Genomic DNA, 22,638 nt, shown 5'->3' on the forward strand with positions numbered 1-22,638 from the left:
GGCCCCCTGCGGGGAGAGGCTGGGCTCGGGCGGGGTTCGCCGACGAGCCCAGGCCGGAGCCGAGCACGAGAGCGGCGCAGCATCGCTTCCAGGCTTGCGGGCTGCCTGGCGCTGGCTCCACACGGCGGCTCCAGCGCGTCTGGAGCACCGGGGAGGAAGTTCCCCCGGATAGGCCGGCCCGTGGTGTTAGGCCACTTCTGCCAGCAATAGCCTGACCCCTCCCGAGAAAGATTACAAGGGCCACGGGCTGCTAAGGGGACCCACTTCTCAAGGCCATGCAACTACCCCCCCCCCCCCGCCAACACCAAGAACACAACAGCTCCCAAACTGCACCCGCCCGCAGTGACACAGCAGGGGTGCAGACTGCCGGAGACAAGGGCAGACAGGTGCTGCAGGATGGGCCTGGAGGTTACAACCACTGGGTTCTGCTCTTCACCCTTCCCCTGACTCCCTGTGTGAGCACAGGGCAAGTGGCTGAACCAGGCTAGGGCTTGGGTGTCCCATCTCAGATGGGGACAGCAGGCAGCAAGCAGGAGGGGCTGTAAGGAGTCCAGATCCACTAGAGAAACGTTACAGCGTTACTGGTGCATGAAAGCTTGTCTACACAACGTAACTGAACTGTGTTCAAGCCCAAGGGTACAGTCAGAAGAGAGGACGCTGCTGAGCATGGTTCACTCTGGTCTCCCCACCAGCACCAGCTAGCCTGATTCTGCACCAGTGTCTCAGATACAATCAAATGGAATGCAGACTAGCGTGTGTGTGTGTTTACACACACACGTGCTCTCATCCCCCCAGCCCAAGACAGGGACCAGTGGGAGAGCTAGGAGAAGGAAAGGGGGTGACTATGCCAGCATGTGAGCACTTGCACCCAGTCACTTCTGTGTCAACATGAGCGTGCCTGTGCTACCCGTGCTGGTGTCATAGAACCAGGGGGCTAGAAGGGACTGCAAGAGTCATCTAGTCTAACCCCCGAGCCAAGACACAGGATTTGATGCATCTAAACATCCCAGACAGATGGCTCCAGCCTCCTTTTCAAAACCTCCAGGGAAGGAGCTTCCACAACCTCCCTAGGCACCTGTTCCACTGTATACCTAGGTATACTTTACCTATTGCTGTGTGTTTGCACCGTGTGTTACCTGTTGCTGTGCATCTCTGTGTGGGTGTAGTTCAGTCAGGTAATCATGTGGCTCTTGACACTATAACAAATATGATGCTTAAACAGCCCTGAACTTTACCACATCCAGGAAGCTCTTCAGCTGTTATTTTACCCTAAAGCTCCAGCTCAGACACCTCCCTGAGATGTGGGCAAATGGACACTCTGCTCCACACTCACAAACCAAGATGCTCTGCAGCCATGTGTCTGAGAGGCACCTGTGTCAGCAGCTGCAAGCTTGTCTGCAGCATCCTCAATAGGAGAACACTCCTGCCATGGAATGCAGACTATGGATTGGTGAAACTCTCCATGGAAAGGGTTAAATGGAGAGGGCCTTGCCCAAAGGCCCTCCCCCCAAAGGCCAGTCACACCCACTGCACTGGGGCAGTGGTTAAGGGGACAGTGTCGGGTAAGCCCTCTCCTTTGTCTGGATGTGGACTGGCAGAGAAGCTGGCTGCTGTGGGACACTGAATCTTTGTGTTGCAAAGCAGCTGGACAAAAGGGGGCAAATGCACAGAGCCGCTGTGATGAGAACAGTCCTGGCCCATTGGTGCAGCTGTGTGCCTGTGAGCTCACCAGGTGAGAGTCAGGACACCACAATGCACCAACCGTGCTGACAGTAGAAGACTGAACCACTAGTCATAGTAAACCCCTGTAAAAACCCATGTGCTTGTGCCCAGCATCCACTCTAGAGACAGACTTCTCAACAGTTTCAGTTACAATGACCTATGGGTACAGTCCCAGCACAGCCCCCAGAAGGATTCTGTGAGATTTTCCAAGGCCACTGCTGTACTCTGGGATAGTAGGAGGAAGACTAGTTGAACCGGTCCAGCGTGTGTACTTACACACTGGCACTGCGCCGGTTCAGCTTGTGACCGTTCTCAGCCAATTCTTATTGCCGCTGAGCCCAATCTGCTCTAACCAGTTAGTCATTTGTACACTGGTTCCAGCATGTCAGTGTGCAGAGCTCAGCTCTCCACAAGGAGACAGAGCTCTTCATACAGCTGTCCATTTCTCTCTCGCACACACGGTCAGAGTGCTGGGAGCAGGAGACAGAGAGCAAAGGTCAGTGGATCATTTTGGGCTGAGGGGCTGCCCAGGGTGCAGGCAGGGCACCAGCGCAGTGTGCTGGGCGCTGGAATGAGAACAAGGCTCAGAGAAGGAAGCCAGCTACTGGTGTGAACACGGCGTTGCCTTGGGCAGCCTGGTGGAAGCTGTTGCCATCACTTTTCCAGGTGAACAGGACTTGGGCAGAGACTGTGAATCAAACTGGAGCAGGAACTACCCTGAGTGTCTCTGTCTCCAACATCCCTTCCAAGGATACAATTCTGCCCCGCCAAAGCCAGCAGAACTGACCACCCCCACCAGGGTTACACCCAGGCAGGTCAGACTGGAGCCCTCCTTGAGGAACGAGCCACATTGTTACCCCGTGGAGGCTGATTAGCTAATGTGAAGATCTTCATTGACTTTAGAGACTTGAAAAATGCCTGGGACTTAGGGCTTGTCTACATCAGAAAGTTGCAGCGCTGGTGAGGGAGTTACAGCGCTGCAACTTTGAAGGTGTACACATCTGCAGGGCATCACCAGCGCTGCAACTCCCTGTTTGCAGCGCTGGCCGTACTCCCGTTTTGTCTCGGGTGTAGAGGATCCAGCGCTGGTGATCCAGCGCTGGTAATCCAATGTAAACACTTACCAGCGCTTTTCTTGACCTCCGTGGAAGGAGGAAGCCTCTGGTAATCAAGCTGGTCTCCTTCCCCAGCTTGCTCTCGCATTCCCGGAACCCCGAGCAAGCAGGTCTCCTTCCCTGCGGTTTGCAGGGGGGTTCGGGAACGCGAGAGCAAACCGGGAAAGGAGACCAGCTTCGCAGCGGTTTGCTCTCCCGTTCCCCGAGCAAGCAGGTCTCCTTCCCTGCGGTTTGCAGGGTGGCTCCGGGAACGCGAGAGCAAACCGCGGCGAAGCGGGTCTCCTTTCCCGGTTTGCTCTCTAGTTCCCGGAGCCCCGAGCAAGCAGGTCTCCTTCCCTGCGGTTTGCTGGGTGGCTCCGGGAACGCGAGAGCAAACCGGGAAAGGAGACCCGCTTCGCCGCGGTTTGCTCTCCCGTTCCCCGAGCAAGCAGGTCTCCTTCCCTGCGGTTTGCAGGGTGGCTCCGGGAACGCGAGAGCAAACCGCGGCGAAGTGGGTCTCCTTTCCCGGTTTGCTCTCTAGTTCCCGGAGCCCCGAGCAAGCAGGTCTCCTTCCCTGCGGTTTGTTGGGTGGCTCCGGGAACGCGAGAGCAAACCGGGAAAGGAGACCAGCTTCGCCGCGGTTTGCTCTCCCGTTCCCCGAGCAAGCAGGTCTCCTTCCCTGCGGTTTGCAGGGGGTTCGGGAACGTGAGAGCAAACCGCGGCGAAGCGGGTCTCCTTTCCCGGTTTGCTCTCTCGTTCCCGGAACCCCGAGCAAGCAGGTCTCCTTCCCTGCGGTTTGCAGGGGCTCCGGGAACGCGAGAGCAAACCGCGGCGAAGCTGGTCTCCTTTCCCGGTTTGCTCTCGCGTTCCCCGAACCCCGAGCAAGCAGGTCTCCTTCCCTGCGGTTTGCAGGGGGTTCGGGAACGCGAGAGCAAACCGCGGCGAAGCTGGTCTCCTTTCCCGGTTTGCTCTCTCGTTCCCGGAGCCCCGAGCAAGCAGGTCTCCTTCCCTGCGGTTTGCAGAGGGGTTCGGGGAACGCGAGAGCAAACCGCGGCGAAGCTGGTCTCCTTTCCCGGTTTGCTCTCGCGTTCCCGGAACCCCCCTTGAAGCCGCCCAACAGCGCTGCAGTGTGGCCACATCTAACACCACTTGCAGCGCTGGTTGCTGTAAGTGTGGCCACTCTGCAGCGCTGGCCCTATACAGCTGTACTAATACAGCTGTAACTACCAGCGCTGCAAAATTTTAGATGTAGACATGGCCTCAGTCTAGCACCCGGGACTGAACCTTAAGGAACCACAAAATAGAAGCAGGGGAGCAACTGTTATATCCGTGTACTAGCACACTGACCAGAGGGTTAAAGAGAACTGTGCCACGAAGAAACTACTACATACAGCCTCTGACAGCACAATCCAACCCATTCAACTGTCTGGGATCTAAGCCTTGGGATCCACTTTAACAGCCAATTACACCAATGGGACAAACCCCAACTGTTCAGTCTCAAACAAATACGCTGTGTGCTCAGGAACCCCAGCAAGGCTAGCTGTGGAGCAGAATCGGGCCCCTCCCCCTGCCAGTCAGGAAGGAGCACTCAGATCCCAGAGCCACCTCAACCAAAGCAGCAAACACTCCCTCCGCTGCACAGCGAGAGGATCCAAAAAGGAGTCTAAATGAGAACGTGATCCACTCGACAGATCCCTGCACAGCCCCGTCACTCGCAGTTATCTCAGCACAAAGCTACAGCGGATACATAATCAGTGACCACAAAGTGGAGGTGGAAACTAGGAGGCACAAAGCACACTCCCACCCCAGAGCGGAGCGATTGTGCAAGTAGAGGAGATGGTTGCACTGGAGCTGGAGGGGTACTTTCCAGCTTGGGCAGACACACCCGGATGGAGCTAGCATGCTACCAACAGACTGCGCAGCTATGGCAGTGCAAGTGGCAGCACCAGCTAGCTACTCCGCGTACAATCCTGTCCCAGACCTCAGCCTGTCCCGCCTCCCAAGGCATCGTGGCGACCCTCCACTGTTAGTGCTGTGCCTCGGTCAGAGCTAGTGCAGGTATGCCTCCACAAGCTGGAAATGACACTTTCAGCCCCTGGGGAAATCTGTCCAGAGACAGAGACACTGCGAAGGAGCACCAGGAAGTGAGCTCCCCACCTGAAAAAGGGAGGAGGGAAACTCTAGGCAACACATGTTATTTTCCTTGTTACATCTCATTAGCACCCAGAGGCCCCAACCAGAATCAGGGCACCACTGTGTGGGGCACTGCACAGACCCAGGTGGAGATGCTGTGGGTGCCCTGATGAGCCTACACTCCTATGCAAGAGGAGGTAAAACGTGACTTCACCAGTCCAATGAAGGGAGAGAGGAGGGTGACAACGACAGGAGCATATGGTTACACAGATAAGCTATGGACAGAATTCACCTGGCTTCAAGGCACTCAACATTAATATAACACTTTGCTTTGGTTAGGGTCTGCTGCCCCCGGCTAGCTGCTATCACTGACCATATCCTATAGGCATGGTGGTAGAACATCTACTTCAGGAGGGATTTGCAGGGAGACAGTGCAGTGTCCTTACAGATTAGTTCAAGGTAGAGGTTTCAAGCACAGGGACAGTCTGGAGAAAACGTGAAGCACCCATGGGTGAAGCTGACAGACAACAGAGGCGGGCATCGTGGGGGAGAGGGAATGGAGAGGGGTAGAGCTATGCAGGTTGGAGCACAATTGTGGAGGTTGCATTTGATGCCAGGGAGGGGAAGCCAGCGCAGAGACCCAAAATGGAAAGTGACCTGGTGAAAGTAAGAGGCTAGGAAGATGAGGTGTCATTAGAGGAGGTTTTGGAACAAGTTGATAAACTAAACAGTAATAAGTCACCAGGACCAGATGATATTCACCCAAGAGTTCTGAAGGAATTCAGATATGAAATTGCAGTACTACTAACTGTGGTATGCAACCTATCATTTAAATCAGCTTCTGTACCAGATGAGTGGAGGATAGCTAATGTGACGCCAATTTTTAAAAGAGGCTCCAGAGGTGATCCCGGCAATTACAGGCCAGTAAGCCTGACTTCAATACCAGGCACACTGGTTGAAACTACAGTAAAGAACAGAATTATCAGACACAGAGATGAACATGATTTGTTGGGCAAGAGTCAACGTGGTTTTTGTAAAGGGAAATCATGCTTCACCAATCTACTAGAATTCTTTGAGGAGGTCAACAAGCATGTGGACAAGGGGGGCATCCAGTGGATATAGTGTACTTAGATTTCCAGAAAGCCTTTGACAAGGTCCCTCACCAACCAAAGGCTCTTAAGCAAAGTAAACTGTCATCGGATAAGAGGGAAGGTCGTTTCATGACTGGTTAAAAGATGGGAAACAAAGGTTAGAAAAAGATGGTTACTCACTTTTGTAACTGTTGTTCTTCGAGATGTGTTGCTCATATCCATTCCAATTAGGTGTGCACACGCTGCATGCACGCTTGTTGGAAGATTTTTACCCTAGCAACACTCGGTGGGTTGGCTGGGCGCCCCCTGGAGTGGCGCCGCTATGGCGCCGGATATATACCCCTGCCGACCCAATGGCCCTTCAGTTCCTTCTTGCCGGCTACTCCGACAGAGGGGAAGGAAGGCGGGTTTGGAATGGATATAAGCAACACATCTCGAAGAACAACAGTTACAAAGGTGAGTAACCGTCTTTTCTTCTTCAAGTGCTTGCTCATATCCATTCCAATTAGGTGGTTCCCAAGCCTTATATAGGCGGTGGGGTCAGAGTGAGATGTTGCAGAATGCAAACTGCTGAGCCAAATGCTACATCATCTCTGGACTGTTGAACCAATGCGTAATGTGCAGCAAAGGTGTGAATCGATGACCAGGTAGCTGCCCGACATATTTCCTGGATGGGGATGTGGGCTAGGAAGGCAGCAGATGAAGCCTGCACCTGAGTAGAGTGGGCGGTGAGGTGGCTAGCCGGAACGTGAGCCAAGTCTTAGCATGTGCGGATGCAGGATGTAACCCAAGATGAAATCCATTGGGAAGAGACTGGTAAGCCTTTCATCCAGTCCGCGACAGCTACAAAGAGCTGAGGTGACCTTCGGAAGGGTTTGGTTCTCTCAATATAAAAGGTGAGAGCCCTGCGGACAGAGAGCCCTGTGTAGCTGTTGTTCCTGACGCGATGAGTGCGGCTTTGGGAAGAAGACTGGGAGGAAGATGTTTTGGTTGACATAAAAGGAGGACACCACCTTAGGGAGGAAAGAGGGGTGCGGTCGCAGATGTACCTTGTCCTTATGGAATACAGTGTACGGGGGGTCTGCTGTCAAAGCCTGAAGCTCAGATACTCGTCTCGCCGAAGTAATAGCGACGAGTAAGGCTGTCTTCCAGGAAAGGTACAGCAGCGAGCAGGTAGTCAGTGGTTCGAAAGGAGCACCCATAAGCCTGGCTAGCACCAGGTTTAGATCCCAGGTAGGGGTCGGGCATCTAACTTGAGGATACAAACGTTCCAATCCTTTGAGGAACCTTGAGACTATAGGTTGAGAGAAGATTGATCGGTCATTTTCCCCCGGATAGAAGGCGGAAATGGCTGCCAGACGCACCTTTATGGAAGAGACCGCTAGGCCCTGCTCTTTTAGGGACCAGAGGTAGTCCAGGACAGTGAGAACAGACACCTGTCTGGGGACTAAGTTACGCTGAGCGCACCAACAGGAGAAACGCTTCCAGTTGGCGAGCTATGTCATCCTAGTGGAAGGCTTCCTACTGCCCAAGAGCACCTGTTGGACCGAGGCAGAGCAACGCAATTCAGACTGGTTCAATCACGCAGCAACCAAGCTGTGAGATGAAGGGACTGCAGGTCCAGATGGTGAAGCCTGCCAAAGTCCTGTATTATGAGGTCCAGCCAGAGTGGCAGGGAAATCGGGTCTGCCACCGAGAGGACGAACAACGTGGTGTTCCAGTGCTGCCTCGGCCACACTGGAGCAATTAGGATAAGGTGGGCACTGTCCCTGCGGAGCTTGAGTAGGACTCTGTGGATGAGTGGAAACGGTGGGAAGGCATAAAGTAGATGCCTCTTCCACGGGATCAGGAATGTGTCTGAGAGGGAGCCTGGGGAGCGTCTGTGGAAGGAGCAGAACACCTTGCATTTCCTGTTCTCTCGGAAGGCAAAGAGGTCTATGTGGGGAAAGCCCCACTTCCGGAAAACAGAATAGATGACGTCTGGGCGAATCGACCACTCGTGAGACAGGAAGGATCTGCTGAGGTGATCTGCCAGGGTGTTCTGGACTCCTGGGAGAAAAGATGCTACCAATTCGATCAAGTGGGCTATGCAAAAGTTCCAAAGGTGGACGGCTTCTTGGCAAAGGAGGGAGGAGCGTGCTCCGCCCTGCTTGTTTATGTAAAACATGGCTGTTGTGTTGTCCGTGAACACTGATACACAACGGCCTTGAAGATGCTCTTGAAACACCTGGCATGCTAGGCGGACTTCTCTCAGCTCCCGCACATTGATGTGTAAAGCCAGTTCTTGAGACAACCAGAGGCCTTGAGTGCGGAGTCCCCCGAGGTGGGCACCCCAACCCAGAGATTGTGGTTAGGTCCATCGAGGGTTGACGTGGGTGGAATGGTATCCCTGCACAGACTAGAGTGGGGTCTAGCAACCAGGTTAGGGACCCCAGAACCTTGCTGGGGATAGTGAGCACCGAGTCCAGGCTGTCTCTGTGTGGTTGGTACATTGAAGCAAGTCAGGCCTGGAAGGGACGGAGGCGTAGTCTGACGTGCTTGGTCACGAAGGTGCAGGAGGCCATGTGACCTACTAGGCTGAGGCAGGTGTGCACCGATGTTGTCGGGAAGGTTTGAAGACTTCGATTAATGAAGCCATTGTCTGAAAACGCGACTGCGGGAGGCAGGCTCTGGCCAGACTGGAGTCCAGAACCGCTCCAATGAAGTTTATTCTCTGCGAGGGCATGACAGTAGACTTTTCCGTGTTGATCACGAGATCTAGGCTCCTGAAGAGGTCTCTGACGATGTGCAGGTGCTGTAATACTTGCCATTGGGAAGTCCCTCGAATGAGCCAATTGTCGAGATACGGGTAGACGTGTACTCGATGACGGCGGAGGGAGACGGCGACTACAGCCATGCACTTTGTGAAGACACGCGGAGCTGCAGAAAGGCCAAACGGAAGTACAGTAAACTGGAAGTGTTGGTGGCTGACCACAAAACGGAGGTACCGTCTATATGGTGGGTAAACTGCAATGTGGAAATACGCGTCCTTCATATTAAGGGCGGAATACCAGTCTCCCGGATCCAGGGATGGGATAATGGTCCCCAGGGATACCATGCGGAACTTCAGCTTTATCATGAATTTGTTGAGTTCTTGTAGGTCTAGGATCGGTCATAGACCTCCCTTTGCCTTGGGGATTAAGGAGTAGCGGGAATAAAACCCCTTGCCTCTCATGTCCTTTGGCACCTCCTCTATGGCTCCCATGGCTATGAGCGACTGGATCTCTTGTAAGAGGAATTGCTCGTGAGAGGGGTCCCTGAAGAGGGACGGGTAGGGAGGGTGGGAAGGCGGGGTTGAAGCAAACTGGAGGTGGTATCCCTCTTCCACTGTGCGCGGGACCCAACAATCTGAAGTTAGCTGGGACCAGGCAGGGAAGAATCGAGAGAGGCAGTTGAAAAAGAGAGGAGAAGGATCTGGTGGGGTAACTGGTGGGCCGTCCTCAGGCGTCCCATCAAAAGTTATGCTTAGGCCCCGCTGGTGGTTTAGGGGGCGCCTGATTTTGAGCTCTTTGAGGGCCAGACTGTCTCTGACGATTCCCCCTGCCACGCCTTCTAGAGACGTCCTGACGCAGCCTAGTCTGGGCGTAAGGATGGTGCAGCTGGGGCCTGAAGGTCCTGCGTTGGGTCACTGGTGTGTGCATACCCAGCGAGTGCATTATAAAGCGATTGTCCTTCAGGCTTTGCAACCTGGGGTCAGTCTTGTCTGAGAAAAGGCCCTGGCCTTCAAAGGGTAAATCCTGAATAGTTTGTTGCAAGTCAGGGGGAAGGCCTGATACCTGGAGCCAGGAGATATGCCTCATCGTCACTCCTGATGCCAGAGTTCTGGCTGCAGAGTCCGCTGCATCCAGAGAGGCCTGGAGGGAGGTTCTCACTACCTTTTTACCCTCCTCAAGTAGGGCCATGAATTCTTGACGGGACTCCAGGGGAAGAAGCTCCGTAAACTTCCCCAAGGACACCCAAGTGTTAAAGTTATACCTACTTAGGAGGGCTTGTTGGTTTGCCACACTAAGCTGGAGGCCCCCGGCTGATTATATTTTGTGGCCTAGTAAGTCCATACGCCTAGCCTCCTTTGACTTAGGAGCCAGGGCTGGCTGGCCATGACACTCCTGTTCGTTCACCGATTGGACAACTAGAGAGCAAGGAGGCGGGTGAGTGTAGAGATATTTGTACCCCTTTGAGGGGACCATATATTTCCTCTCTACACCCCTTGCTGTAGGTGGAATTGAAGCTGGGGATTGCCAAATGGTGTCCGCATTAGCCTGCAGAGTGCGGATAAATGAAAGAGTGATTCTAGTAGGTGCATCAGCTGATAGGATGTCCACGACTGGGTCCTCTATTTCAGGGACCTCCTCCACCTGCAAGTTCATATTCTGAGCCACTCGCCGCAAAAGGTCCTGATGGGTCCTGAGGTCAATTGGTGGAGGGCCTAAGGAGGATGTCCCCGCCACCACCTCATCAGGTGAGGAGGAGGAGGAGAGGCCCGGGACCAAAGGGTCCTGTGGTGGCTCCTGCACTTGATGGGCGTCATCTGCATCCAGTGGAACCTCAACGACTGCAGATGGTATTGGCGCCTCGTCCATGCCTGTAGGTGGGGGGCGGCTTACTGTCGCCTCTGGTACCCGGTATTCTGATGGGGCCAACCGTTGAGCCACTGATGGTGCACCTTAGCTTTGGTGGTATGCCCACGGTGTCCAGAAGGACTAGTGATGAGGCCCTTGCTTGTGGCTCTGTCTCTCCAAGAATATATGGCTGGGGACGTCAGAGTCACGCTCCTGATGACGGGATGCGCTACCAGCCTGCGATGACACCGATGTGTGTCTGGAAGGCCACGGCGGTGCCGATAGGCCCTGGGAGGGCCCCACTGATCTCGACGCTCGAGCCCGGGGTGGTATCAGGGAGTGGTACCAGGAGCTATAACGGCACCGCGAGCGAGACCGGGACCTTCTACCGTATCAGTGCCGGGAAGTCGACCGAGATCTCGAGTCCCTTCGTCTGGAGCATCTGCGGGATACACGGTGCCGAGATCGGTGCCGTGAGCTGGATCGGTACCAGCAGTATCTGTCCAGTGAACGAGATGTCGAACGGTGCCGCGAGTGCGACCGGTACCACTATGGAGAGCGATGCCTGGACTGCGAGCTGTGCTAAGAGTGGGAGCGGCGTGATTGAGAGCGTCTGCGAGACCGGGATCTTGAACGACATCTCTCTGGTGGACAAACGGAAGAAGGCCTTACCATGGCTGGCTTGCTGATGGATTGTATGACCCACACTGGTGGTGCTGGGGGTTGAGGCTGTGTTGACTCCCGTCATTGCGATGAGCTCCCTTGCCATGGAAAAGGTCTCCGGCGTAGAAGGGAGGGTAAGCTCTACCACAGCATGAGCTGGGGACCTGTCGGGAACTGGACTCAACGGCCTTTGTAGGACCGGAATCGACAGTGCCGAGCTTGGCAGAGCCGCAATCTGTGGAGTCGCAGTCGACGGTGCTGGGGCAGATGACGGTGCTGGACGAACCATCTTGGAAGAGCGCCCTTCCGTGCAGCCGAAGTTGAGGCACTATGTTGCTTCCCAGGTCTCAGGGACAGGGAGCGGCGCTGAGCAGATGTCAGTGCCGGTAAAGGTCGGTGCCGGGACTCCTTCTCGGTACCGAAGCGGTCTGGTGCCGGAGGGGCGCTCCTTACCGAGGCAGTCTGTTGGGCGCTCGGTGCCAACGCTGCAGGACTAAGTGCCGACTCCATGAGGAGCTCCTTCAGTCGAAAGTCCTGCTCCTTCTTCGTCCTTGGTTTAAAGGACTTGCAGATGCAGCACTTATCAGGAAGGTGGGATTCCCCTAGGCACTTGAGGCAGAAGTTGTGGGGATCCCTTATTGGCATCAGCTTTTGGCACGCCGAGCACAGTTTGAATCCCAGTGCCTTGGGCATGGGCCCGCACCGGGGTGGAGGAAAGGGGTTAATCCCCGATCCCCCCCGAATTATATACACTAACTATAAAGATAAGAACTAACTATAACGACAAGACCTCGAACTATAGACACAGTAACAGTAAAGAACTACGAGTAGCTAGGGATGTGGAGATCAGCCAAGCCACGCTCCACAGTTCCAACGACCGTCACGGACGGTAAGAATGAACGGAAGGGTCGTTGGCTCGGCAGGGGTATATATCCGGCGCTATAGCGGCGCCACTCCAGGGGGCGACCCAGCCAACCCACCGAGTGTTGCTAGGGTAAAAATCTTCCGAGGAGCATGCACGCGGCGCGTGCACACCTAATTGGAATCGATATGAGCAAGCACTCGAAGAAGAATAAATGGTCAGTTTTCAGAACTGAGAGTGGTAAATAGTGGTGTCCCCCAGGGGTCCATACTGGAACCAGTGCTGTTCAACATATTCATAAATTATCTCGAAAAAGGGTTAAACAGTGAGATGGCAAAATTTGTAGATGTTGCAAAACTACCCAAGATATAGTAGTTAAGTCCCAGGCAGACTGCGAAGAGCTATAAAGGAATCTCACAAAACTGGATGACTGGGAAACAAAATGGCAGATGAACTTCAGTGTTGATAAATGCAAAGTAACTCACATTGGAAAACATAATCCCAATTATACATATAAAATGATGGGGGCTAAATTAACTGTTACCACTCAAGAAAGATCTTGGAATCATAGATAGTTCTCTGAAAACATCTACTCCATATGCAGCGGCAGTCAAAAAAGTGAACAGGATGTTGGGAATCATTAAGAAAGGGATAGATAATAAGACAGAAAATATCATATTGCCTCTATATAAATCCATGGTATGGCCACAGCTTGAATACTGTGTGCAGATGTGGTTGCCCCATCTCAAAAAAGATCTATTGGAATTGGAAAATGTACAGAAAAAGGCAACAAAAATGATTAGGGGAATATAACAGCTTCCATATGAGGAGAGAGAAGACAGTTACTCACCTTTGTAACTGTTGTTCTTCGAGATGTGTTGCTCATATCCATTCCAAGTAGGTGTGTGCACGCCGCGTGCACGTCCGTCGGAAGATTTTTACCCTAGCAACACTCGGTGGGTCGGCTGGGCGCCCCCTGGCATGGCGCCGCTATGGCACTGAATATATACCCCTGCCGACCCGTCCGTTCCTCAGTTCCTTCTTGCCGGCTACTCCGACAGTGGGGAAGGAGGGTGGGTTTTGGAATGGATATGAGCAACACATCTCGAAGAACAACAGTTACAAAGGTGAGTAACTGTCTTTTCTTCTTTGAGTGCTTGCTCATATCTATTCCAAGTAGGTGAATCCCAAGTCTTACCAAGGCAGTGAGGTCGGAATGAGATACTGCAGCATGTAGAACTGCAGAGCTGAAGGCTGCATCCTCTCTGGGTTGTTGCACCAGGACATAATGGGAAGTGAAGGTATGCACTGAAGACCACGTAGCGGCTCGACATATCTCCTGGATGGGAACTCGAGCTAGGAAGGCGGCCGAAGAGGCCTGAGCCCTGGTGGAATGGGCAATAATATGTCCCAGAGAGGCATGAGCTAGGTCATAGCAAGTACGGATGCACGCCGCTACCCATGACGAAATTCTCTGAGAAGAGACAAGTAGGCCTTTCATCCGATCTGCCACTGCCATAAAAAGTTGGGGCATTTTGCGGATGGGTCTCATCCGGTCAAAGTAGAAGGCGAGCGCCCTATGGATGTCGAGGGAATGCAACTGCTGTTCTCTACGAGATGTATGCAGTTTGGTAAAGAAGACCGGGAGGAATATGTCCTGGTTCAGATGGAAGGCTGAGACTACTTTAGGGAGGAACGCTGGATGCGGACGTAACTGCACCTTCTTTTTGTGGAACACCGTGTATGGCGGGTCCGCCATCAGAGCCCGAAGCTCAGAGACTTTCCCAGCCGATGTGATGGCTACAAGGAAGGCTGTTTTCCAAGACAAATACAGGAGTGAGCAGGTCGCCAGTGGCTCGAATGGAAGAGTCATAAGTCTCATCAGGACCAAGTTGAGGTCCCAGGAAGGGGCATGGTGTCGTACTAGGGGGTATAGACGCTCCAAACCTTTGAGGAACCTCGAGACCATAGGGTGGGAGAAGGCAGAGTAAGTACCTTCTCCGGGGTGGAAAGTAGAAATAGCCGCCAAGTGCACTCGCAATGATGAGATAGCGAGGCCTTGTTGTTTAAGGTACCAGAGGTAGTCCAATATAGTGGGAATGGGACCTCCATGGGTGATGTATTTTGTGCTTGACACCAGCAAGAAAAACGCTTCCACTTGGCCAAGTACGTAGATCGGGTGGAAGGTTTTCTGCTGCCCAGGAGTACTTCTTGCACTGGGGCAAAGCAACGTAACTCTGACTGGGTTAACCATGCAGGAACCACGCTGTGAGATGGAGGGATTGCAGGTCCGGGTGGTGAAGCCTGCCATGGTCCTGCGTTATAAGATCCTGATGCGGGGGCAGAGGGATCGGGTTGGCTATCGAGTGGTCCAGCAACATGGTGTACCAGTGCTGTCGGGGCCATGCAGGGGTGATCAGAATCAGGCGAGCCCTGTCCCTGTGGAGCTTTAAAAGAACCTTGTGCACCAGTGGGAAGGGTGGAAAGGCGTACAGCAGCTGGTCCTTCCATGAGATTAGGAAGGCGTCCGATATCGAGCACGGGGTGAGACCTTGGAAGGAGCAGAACTTCTGGCACTTCCTGTTGTCACGGGAAGCAAAGAGGTCTATATGAGGAAAGCCCCACTTCTGGAAGATGGAATATAGGACGTCCAGGCGAAGTGACCACTCGTGAGACCGAAAGGATCTGCTGAGATGGTCTGCCAGGGTGTTCCGAACTCCTGGGAGGAACGATGCTACAAGGTCTATCGAGTGGGCTATGCAAAATTCCCACAATTGGATCGCCTCCTGACAAAGGGGGGAGGATCGAGTCCCGCCCTGCTTGTTGATGTAGTGCATGGCCGTTGTGTTGTCAGTAAGCACCGAAACAAAATGACCTTGCAGGTGTTGTAGGAATGTCTGGCATGCCAGGAGGATTGCTCTCAGCTCCCAGACGTTTATGTGCAACGCTAGCTCTTGAGGTGACCAGAGGCCTTGTGTGCGACGATGGTCTAGATGAGGTCCCCCAGCCGAGAGATGACACATCCGTTGTTAGGGACACTGAGGGCTGCCTCGGATGGAACGGCAGTCCCGCACAAACCAGGGAGGGTGTCAGCCACCAGCTGAGGGAGTCTAAGATGCTCTGAGGAATGGTGACCACCATGTCTATGGTATCTCTGGCTGGACGGTACACTGAGGCGAGCCAGGTTTGAAGGGGACGCATGCGTAGTTTTGCGTGCTTGGTTACAAAGGTACATGCGGCCATGTGACCAAGGAGGCTCAGAGAGGTGCAAGCCGAGGTCGTCGGAAAGGTTTGGAGGCTTTTTATAATGGAGACTAGTGCCTGAAACCAGAGCGGTGGCAGGCAGGCTCTTGCGAGTTTGGAGTCCAGAATGGCCCCAATGAATTCTATTCTTTGAGTGGGTACGAGAGTGGACTTCTCTCGATTGATCATCAGGTCCAGTCTCTCGAATAGGTCCGTGATGATGGCTACGTGCCGGGTGACCTGGGCCTTGGAGGTCCCTTGAATAAGCCAGTCGTCTAGGAAAGGAAACACATGTATTCGCCGACGACAGAGGAAGGCGGCCACTACCGCCATGCACTTTGTAAAGACACGAGGGGCCATGAAGAGGCCAAACGGAAGGACCGCAAACTGGAAATGTTGGTGGTGCACCATAAACCGTAGGTACCGTCTGTGCAGGGGGTAAATAGTGATAGGAAATATGCGTCCTTCATGTCGAGAGCAGCGTACCAGTCTCCGGGATCCAAGGAAGAGATAATGGTCCCCAAGGATACCATGCAGAACTTCAACTTCTTCAGAAACATGTTGAGTCCTTGCAGGTCCAGGATAGGTCGAAGACCTCCTTTTGCTTTGGAGATTAGGAAATATCGGGAGTAAAATCCCCTGCCCCTTAATTCCTCCGGTACCTCCTCTATAGCTCCGATCGAGAGAAGCGTGCGAACCTCTTGCCAGAGGAATTGCTTGTGAGAGGGGTCCCTGAAGAGGGACGGGGAAGGGGGGGAGAGGGAGGGGGCGAAATAAATTGGAGGTGGTATCCAAATTCCACCATGCGTAGGACCCAGCGATCCGAGGTTAACTGGGACCACGCAGTGAGGAAGGAGGAAAGGCGGTTGGAAAACTGAAGGGGATCCTGGGAAAGGACTGGTGCTCTGCTCTCGGGCGCACCTTCAAAAGTTCGCTTTCGGGCCCGTCGCTGGTTTGGCGGGACCGGTATTGTGTCCGCCTTGGGACCCAGATTGTCGCCTGTGGTTCCAACGACTGCGCCTCCTGCCAAAGTCTTGACGCGGTCTGGGCAGGGGGTAAGGGCGCTGGGGTTGGCTACGGAAGGACCTGCTCTGGGTCTGCAGGGTTTGCATCCAGAGGGAATGCATGATCACCCGATTGTCTTTAAGACTCTGTAGCTTGGGGTCCGTTTTCTGGGAGAAAAGGCCCTGGCCTTCAAACGGCAGGTCCTGGATGGTGTGTTGCAGTTCAGGAGGTAGACCTGACACTTGCAGCCACGAGATCCTCCTCATAGTAATTCCCGAGGCCACGGTTCTGGCCGCCGAATCCGCAGCGTCAAGGGAGGCCTGCAGGGACGTTCGCGCCACCTTCTTTCCTTCCTCGAGAAGGGCTTGGAATTCCTGGCAGGATTCTGGTGGGACCAGCTCAGTGAACTTACCCACCGACTGCCAGGTGTTATAGTTATATCTGCTGAGCAGGGCCTGTTGGTTCGCCACTCTGAGTTGGAGGCCCCCTGCAGAGTAGACTTTACGTCCCAACAGGTCCATCCGACTCGCCTCCCATGATTTTGGGGCGGGGGCTTGCTGGCCATGGCGTTCTCGCTCATTGACGGATTGAACCACCAGGGAACATGGAGGAGGATGGGTACCTTTGGAAGGTACCATATACTTTCTTTCCACCCCTCTGGCCGTAGGAGGGATAGACATCGGGGATTGCCAGATTATGTCCGCTTTGGCTTGGATAGAGCATATAAACGGCAAAGCTACGCGGGTTGGGGCATCCGCCGACAGTATATCTATCACCGGGTCCTCAACCTCAGGGACCTCCTCCACCTGGAGATTGATATTTAAGGCGACTCGCCGCAAAAGATCCTGGTGAGCTCGGAGGTCGATAGGGGGCGGGCCCGAGGAGGATGTACCGGCCACTGCCTTGTCGGGTGAAGAGGAGGACGACAGACCCAGTACCAGTGGTTCCTGGAGGTTCTCTTGGTCCGGAGGTATGTCAGGGTCCGGGAGGGCCTGAGGATCTGGTACCTAAGGGAAGTGATCGGTACCTGCTGGAGGGGGGCGGCTAACAGTGGCCTCTGGTGCACGATGTTCCGACGCGGCAGAACGTGATGGTACCTTGGGCCTGGTGATATGCCCAAGGCATCCAAAAGGACCACTGATGAGGATCTTGGTCTGGACCTTGAGCCTCATGGAGAACCAGGCTGTGCGCCTCTGAATCAGGATAGGCAGCACTATCTGCGTGCGATGACTCAGACACGTGCCTCGATGGCCATGGCGGAGCGGAGGCTGCTTAAGGGTAAGCCCTGTCTCTAGGGTACCGTATGTGGTGCCGCATCGGGGAGCGGTACCGAGATCCATATTGGTACCGAGAGAGTGATCGGGACCTGTGACTGGCGCGGTGCCGGGAGGTCGACCGGGATCTGGACGCTCTGTGATGAGAGCGGCTGCGGTGCGAACGGTGCCGGGAGCTGGACCAGTGCCTGGAATATCGGTCCGGAGAGCAGGACCTCGAGTGGTGCCGCAAGTGCGACCGGTACCAGGGAGAGATCGGTACTGGGACTGCGAGCGGCGCCTGGATCTGGAGCGATGGCGAGATCGAGAGCGCTGATGGGACCTCAATCTTGAGTGCTGTCTGCCCGAGGTGCCTGGAAGGTGGTCTTACCATGGATGGATTGCCTGTCGATTGAATAACCCGCACCGGCGGTACCGGGGCTTGAGGCAGAGCGGGCTCCGTTAAGGCAATAAGTTCCCTCGCCGTAGCAAATGTCTCTGGCGTAGTGGGAATGAGATGCTCTACCGAGGCATGAGCCGGGGAGCTGTCATGCACTGGACTCGACGGCTCTTGCACTGCCGGAATCAACGGTGCAGAGATTGTCGGTGCCGCGGCAGTTGGTGGTGCCGGGTGGCTCGACTTAGATTGTTGCTCAGACTGCGGTGCAGATAGTGAGGCCGCAGGAGCTTTAAACTTCTTGGCACACGGGGAGAGGGAGCAGTGCCGGGCTGGTTTCTGTGCCGGTGACGGTTGATGCCGAGCTGTCTTCGCGGTGCCGGCGCTCTCCAGTGCCGATGAGGCACTTCTCCCCAGCGTGGACTGTCCGGCAGGCGGTGCCGAAGGTGGAGGAGTGAGGGCTGCCTCCATTAGGAGCTGCTTAAGGCGAAAGTCCCGCTCCTTTTTCGTCCGCGGCTTGAACGATTTGCAGATCCGGCACTTGTCTGCAAGGTGGGATTCCCCCAAGCACTTTAGGCAGGAGTCGTGGGGGTCTCCCGTGGGCATCGGCCGGCGGCAGGCAGAGCACAGTTTGAAACCCGGTGAGCCAGGCATTGGCCTGGGCACCGGGAGAGGGAAAGGGCTAATCCCTGACCCTCTGAACTATATACACTAAGTACGTTTACAAAAATCTATTAACTAGAACTACAGAAAATAAACTATATACACAGTGAAGTATTAGAACGAGCGAAAAGCTAGGGAGGTGGAGATCAGCTAAGCTGCGCTCCACTGTTCCAACGACTGACATGGGCGGTAAGAAGGAACTGAGGAGCAGATGGGTCGGCAGGGGTATATATTCGGTGCCATAGCGGTGCCACGCCAGGGGCGCCCAGCCAACCCACCGAGTGTTGCTAGGGTAAAAATCTTCTGATGGACGTGCACGCGGCGCACACACACCTACTTGGAATGGATATGAGCAAACACTCGAAGAAGAATAATAAGAGTGGGACTTTTCAGCTTGGAAAAGAGACGACTAAGGGGGGATATGACAGAGGTCTATAAAATCATAGCTGGTGTGGAAAAAGTAAATAAGGAAGTGTTCTTTACCCCTTCTCAGAACACGAGAACTAGAGGTCACCAAATGAAATTAATAGGCAGCAGGTTTAAAACAAACAAAAGGAAGTATTTCTTCACATAGCATACAGATAACCCGCGGAACACCTTTCCAGAGGATGTTATGAAGGCCAAGACCATAACAGTGTTCAGAAAAGAACCAGATAAATTCATGGAAGACAGGTCCATCAATGGCTATTAGCCAGGCTGGGCAAAGATGCAAAACCATGCTCTGAAGCATCCCCAGCCTCTGTTTGCCGGAAGCTGGAAATGGGTGAGAGGGTGACTTGATGATTCCCTGTTCTGTTCATTCCCTCTGGGGCACCTGGGATTGGCCACTGTGGGAAGACAGGACACTGGGCTGGATGGACCATTGGTCTGACCCCGTATGACCATTCTTATCATGTCTGGGGCAGCATTCTGAATGATTATGAGGGGTGGGGTGAAGTGGCTATCAGGAAAACTACAGGGAAGTTGGCTACAGTTGTGAAGTCGGAGATAAAAAGGGCCTGGGTGAGAGTTTTAGTGGTGTAAATGTACAGAAAGTCAGATCTCACAGATGTTCCCCTAGGCAGGGGTTTCAAATGTATGGCCCGTGGGTCAAATTCAGCCTGCATGGTCTATTTTTGTGGCCTGCATCGCACTACCAGATTGTACAGAATCTCAGCTTTCATTTAAAAAAGTTTCTGGCCCTAGTGGCTGCAGAGATAACCTTCCAAATGTGAACTGGCACGGTATCTGCCTGAGTCTGCAGACAGCCTGAAAAAGACAATTACTCACCTTTGTAACTGTTGTTCTTTGAGATGTGTTGCTCATATCCATTCCATTTAGGTGTGCACACGCTGCGTGCACGTTCGTTGGAAGATTTTTACCCTAGCAACACTCGGTGGGTTGGCTGGGTCGCCCCCTGGAGTGGCGCCGCTATGGCGCCGGATATATACCCCTGCCGACCCTATGGCCCTTCAGTTCCTTCTTGCCGGCTACTCCGACAGAGGGGAAGGAGGGCGGGTTTGGAATGGATATGAGCAACACATCTCGAAGAACAACAGTTACAAAGGTGAGTAACTGTCTTTTCTTCTTCGAGTGCTTGCTCATATCCATTCCAATTAGGTGATTCCCAAGCCTTATCTAGGCGGTGGGGTCGGAGTGAGATGTTGCAGAATGCAAAACTGCTGAGCCAAAAGCTGCATCAACTCTGGACTGTTGAACCAATGCGTAATGTGAGGCAAAGGTGTGAATCGATGATCAGGTAGCTGCCCGACATATTTCCTGGATGGGAACATAGGCCAGGAAGGCAGCAGATGAAGCTTGAGCCCGAGTAGAATGGGCAGCAGGGTGGCTAGCCGGAACGTGAGCCAAATCAAAGCAGGCACGGATGCAAGATGTCACCCAAGATGAAATTCACTGGGAGGAAACCGGCAGGCCCTTCATCCGGTCTGCCACCACTACAAAGAGCTGAGGCAACTTTTGAAAGAGTTTTGTTTTTTCGATATAAAAGGCGAGAGCCCTGCGGACGTCTAGGGAGTGCAGCTGTTGTTCCCGACGCAGTGAGTGGGGCTTCGGGAAGAAGACCGGAAGGAAGATGTCTTGATTGACATGAAAGGCAGACACTACCTTAGGGAGGAAGGCGGGGTGTGGTCGCAGCTGTACCTTGTCCTTATGAAACACCGTATACGGGGGGTCTGCTGTCAAAGACCGAAGCTCGGATACTCGCCTTGCCAAAGTAATAGCGATGAGGAAGGCCATCTTCCAGGAGAGATACAGCAGCGAGTAGGTGGCTAGCGGTTCAAAAGGAGGCTAGAACCAGACTGAGGTCCCAGGTAGGGGTAGGGCGTCTAACCTGCAGGTACAAACGTTCCAAGCCCTTGAGGAACCTCGAAACCATGGGGTGAGAGAAGCCTGATCGCCCGTCCTCCCCTGGGTGGGAGGCAAAGATGGCTGCCAGATGCATTTTTATGGAAGAGACCACTAGGCCGTGTTCTTTCAGGGACCAGAGGTAGTGCAGGACATAGGAACTAGTACCTGCATGGGGACAGTGTTACGTTGAGCGCACCAGCAGGAGAAACGCTTCCACTTGACCAGATATGTCAACTTAGTGGAAGGCTTCCTACTGCTCAAGAGTACCTGTTGGACCGAGACAGAGCAATGTAACTCGGACCGGCTTAACCACGCAGCAACCAAGCTGTGAGGTGAAGAGACTGTAGGTCTGGATGGTGAAGTCTGCCGAAGTCCTGAGTTATGAGATCCGGCCAGAGTGGTAGGGGAATTGGGTCTGCCACTGAGAGGTCGAACAACATGGTGTACCAGTGCTGCCTCGGCCATGCTGGAGCGATCATGATCAGGTGGGCGCTGTCCCTGCGGAGCTTGAGAAGGACCCTGTGGACCAGCGGGAACAGCGGAAAGGCGTAGACAGTTGGTCCACGGCATCAGGAATGCGTCTGAGAGGGAGCCCGGGGAGTGCCCCTGGAAGGAGCAGAACACATGGCATTTCCTGTTCTTGCGAGAGGCGAAGAGGTCTATGTGGGGAAAACCCCACTTCAGGAAAACAGAATGGATGACGTCCGGACGAATCGACCACTTGTGAGACAGGAAGGATCTGCTGAGGTGATCTGCCAGAGTGTTCTGAACTCCTGGGAGAAAGGACACTACCAGATCGAGCGAGTGGGCTATGCAAAAGTCCCAGAGCTGAATAGCTTCCTGACAAAGGAGGGAGAAGCGTGCGCCGCCCTGCTTGTTTGTGTAAAACATGGCCGTTGTGTTGTCCGTGAACACTGATACACAACGGTCTTGGAGATGCTCTTGAAACACCTGGCACGCTAGACGAACTGCCCTCGGCTCCCGCACATTGATGTGTAAGGTTAGTTCTTGAGCTGACCAGAGGCCTTGAGTGCATAGGCCCTCGAGGTGGGCACCCCAACCCAGAGATGACGCATCTGTGGTTAGGGCCATCGAAGGTTGCGGTGGGTGGAATGGCATCCCTGAACAAACTAGGGTGGTAGTCAGCCACCAGGTTAGAAAGCCTAAAACATTCGGGGGAACAGTGAGTATCGAGTCCAGGCTGTCCCGGCCCGGCCAATATACTGAGGCAAGCCAGGTCTGAAATGGACGGAGGCGTAGCCTGGCGTGTTTGGTCACGAAGATGCAGGCAGCCATGTGACCAAGTAGGCTGGGACAAGCGCGAGCCGATGTTGTCGGGAAGGTTTGGAGGCCTTGAATAATTGTAGCCATCGCCTGAAAACGAGGCTGCGGCAGGCAGGCTCTGGCCAGAGTGGAGTCCAGAATCGCCCCGATGAAATCTATTCTCTGCGTGGGTATCAGAGTAGACTTCTCTATGTTGATCATCAGGCCTAGGCTCCTAAAGAGGTCTTTGATGACGTACAGGTGATGTCTCACTTGTGACTCGGAGGTCCCTTGAATGAGTCAAT

At 54.0% G+C, this 22,638-nt stretch overlaps 1 protein-coding gene and 1 long non-coding RNA gene across 6 annotated transcripts in view; both read right to left on the reverse strand.

Annotated features, from left to right (window-relative positions):
• DNMT3A (DNA methyltransferase 3 alpha) overlaps nucleotides 1–22,638 on the reverse strand; it is a 282,256-nt gene that overhangs the window by 96,154 nt on the left and 163,464 nt on the right. The window lies entirely within an intron of this gene.
• LOC115648002 lies at nucleotides 649–17,316 on the reverse strand. Its single transcript, XR_003999426.1, has 3 exons — nucleotides 17,188–17,316; nucleotides 7,049–7,053; nucleotides 649–660 (listed from the first exon to the last, which is right to left on the reverse strand). It is a non-coding gene; the product is annotated as an uncharacterized LOC115648002 (long non-coding RNA).

Source organism: Gopherus evgoodei, chromosome 3, assembly GCF_007399415.2.
Source record: "Gopherus evgoodei ecotype Sinaloan lineage chromosome 3, rGopEvg1_v1.p, whole genome shotgun sequence".
In the NCBI taxonomy this organism is placed as follows: Eukaryota; Metazoa; Chordata; order Testudines; family Testudinidae; genus Gopherus; species Gopherus evgoodei.